The sequence below is a fragment of the Carex rostrata genome, chromosome 22 (assembly GCF_964058835.1).
Source record: "Carex rostrata chromosome 22, lpCarRost1.2, whole genome shotgun sequence".
NCBI classification, from domain to species: domain Eukaryota; kingdom Viridiplantae; phylum Streptophyta; class Magnoliopsida; order Poales; family Cyperaceae; genus Carex; species Carex rostrata.
Genome location: NC_135939.1, coordinates 669,776 through 672,720, shown reverse-complemented (window position 1 = coordinate 672,720; position 2,945 = coordinate 669,776). Strand labels below are relative to the sequence as shown.

At 36.2% G+C, this 2,945-nt stretch overlaps 1 pseudogene across 1 annotated transcript; it reads right to left on the bottom strand.

Moving 5' to 3' along the window:
• Positions 1 to 1,129: 1,129 nt before the first annotated feature.
• LOC144574289 (leucine-rich repeat extensin-like protein 4 pseudogene) lies at positions 1,130 to 2,520 on the bottom strand (annotated as a pseudogene). The gene has a single exon (XR_013518177.1). The product of XR_013518177.1 is annotated as a leucine-rich repeat extensin-like protein 4 pseudogene (transcript).
• Between the last annotated feature and the right edge of the window lie 425 nt (positions 2,521 to 2,945).

Genomic DNA, 2,945 nt, shown 5'->3' with positions numbered 1-2,945 from the left:
AGAAAATAAGCAAGGAGAATATTTTATTTTACTTTATATTGACCTTTTCCTATTAAGTCACCGTCATATTTCTTTGTTTTGGGGTACACGATCACGATGTCACATCTACATTACTTTTCTTATAAATCATTCTTCTTTGATTGGCCAAACACCAATCCTTCGTTATTATCAACTTTTTCCCATGTTGAATAATTAATAACAGAATAGAAGTTGAAAAAGTTGAAGAACAACAGTATAAAAGGGATAAACAATCTTCTATAAACTTGGTTACGGTAATATTATAGCATAAGACATTGTGTAATATTTGTTAAATAGGGAATTTATTTATACCATGTTGTAGAAAACTAGAAATTGTGTGCTCTCTCCTACCTAGACCTTTGATTTTCAGCGTTATTTGACAAATTAGTCCATAAAGTATTATGGAGACATTACTTTTTTTATGCAAAACAAGCAGCGTCAAGAAAAAGTATTTAAAAAAAAAAACAAGCAGCGTCAAGAAAAAAGTATTTAAAAAAAAATAGTCAAGTCAAGATGTATAGATAACAGAATGTATGGATAAGATCATCTGAACTGAAAATACATCGTTCTATTTTCTCCCAAATATTTATTAGTTTGAACTCTTTTGTTTAATCACCGTCAAGATCGCTGTTTTCGAGGGACATGCACCTCAAATCTACAATTGTTTTTTATCACTATCAAAACCTGCTAATGTGACATTATTTTTTGTGACCCTTGTAAAAACACAAATTTATGTTATATATTGCTAGAGAAATAAGAAATATCTGGTTAGTTCTCTGAGAATAATTAAGGGAGTCGTTGGTAACAGAATAAAATTTTAAATAAATTGAACAGACAATCATATGTGCTTCCACTACCCAATAAAATATACAAAATGAACCACCAGATGACGAGCCACTGAAATAATTTTTTTTTTATGATAGTAATTGTGAAAATAGTTGTTGGACAAGAGGAATTAGATTGTGTATTAAGAAATTTTGCTGAGATAAAATTATAAAAATATCAATATTTCTTAAAAAGTTGAAAGGGACAGACCTTTACAAAGGACAGGACAGACGTTCATGCATGTCCAAAAAAGAGAGAGAGAAAAAAAGAGGAATTTCACAGCAAATTAATGAACTCAAATCTTATACCAAACATGTTCCACACACACACAGTAAAATTATATACTATGTCCCGGTATATAATTATTATATATAAGTTTGTTCACATTAGAAAATAAAAAAAATTGAAACAATAGATTACAGCTCACACAAATCACCTAATTAATAGTGATACGGAGGCGGTGGTGACGGTGACGGTGGTGGTGGCGGCGCGATGCACCCATCAGAATCACAATAAACTGGCGGCCGGTGCAAAAACGCCATGCACTCGTCATGTGGTCGTTGGTCGGGACGACCTGCAATACAATTCTCTCTATCATCAATTCTCTTGACGTCGAGGCACCGTCCGGGTTCGCCGCAAAAGTAGTTGTACGAAAATGTGAAATTCTTCAAGTTCGGCAACTCGCATATGACTTCCGGTATCTCTCCTGCAAGGTTGTTGTGTGCTATATCCAACTGTTCTAACTTCTTCATTTTGCCAATGCTCTCCGGCACCGTGCCTTCTATGTTGTTGAAGCTTATGTCGAACACTGTCAATTGATCGAGGTTCCCGATTTCGGGTGGTATACAGGAGGTGATATTGGCATTTAAGAGTACTAGCTCGTTTAGTGTATGCCTCATGTTCATTATGCTCTTTGGAATGCAACCATTGAGTTTGTTGTTGGCGAGAACTAGCACGGATGCTTTTGAGTTGCCAATGTTTTCTGGCAAGGTGAATTTGAACTTATTGTTGTTTATGAAAACCGCGTCGAAGTCCCGATCAAAAATCTCATTCGGTACCTTTCCTTTAAACTTGTTGTACCTAATGTCAAGATACTTGAGATTTGGTAGGCATAGGACATGCGAAGGGAATGGCCCGGTTAGCTTGTTGTTGCTCACATCGAGCTCATGGAGGAGTTTGAAGTTTGAAAAGGAACTCGGGAGGCAACCGTTGAATTTATTTGAGTTAAGATGGAACAAAGCGAGGTCGGATAAGAGACCCAAATCCTCTGGCAATGTTCCGGCCAAGCGGGCATGGTTTAGGTCAAGTCCCGCCACAGTTTGGTGACACGGCTCATCTGGCGCGGGTGCGCAAAACACGCCTTTGTAGCTGCACACATCGGGACCACACCAATTTGCCGTGAAGCCTTTTGGGTCGGAGGTGATGGAGTGCTTCAAGGCCTGAAGAGCGGTGTAAGCTTTTTGAAGCCTATTGTTGTTCAATGCTGTTTGGTTCTGGGAGAAGGAGAGAAAGGGGAGGGAGAGAAGGCAAAGGAGGAAGAACAGAGGGGATGAGGAAAGGGTCATTGTAGCATAAGTGGGGGCAATGTATGTGTGTTTCTTTTGTTGTTTTGGTTTTGGTTCTTTTTTGTTTTTCTTTGAGGAGAAATGGTGGGGTTTGAGAGTAATGAGGGGCATGAAGGGCTTAAATAGGTTAATGCCAGTAGTTAGAGCAGAGGAAACTAAATTGGGTTATTACCTGGTCCACTCCATTTTCATCATTTTTGTATTCTATCATTTTCAGGACTAATATCATCTTTTCTTTATTTTTAATTGAGGAGTTTAATTTTCTTGAATATTACATTTAGTAAAGTATAAACAATATACCTACCATATGAATGTTTTTTTTAAAACATATTTTGGTAGTCTAAAATCAAGCATTACATAACTATAACACATTAATTATGTTGAAATACTTATGATGACCATAAAAGCAATTAAAACTGAAGAGAATGTTTTTCTCCTACAATTCTTCTTTCTAATGTATGTAATCACTTGAATGAATGATGTAACTCACTGCTCATATAGTAATAATCTAAAAAAATTTACATAAAAAAAAACTAT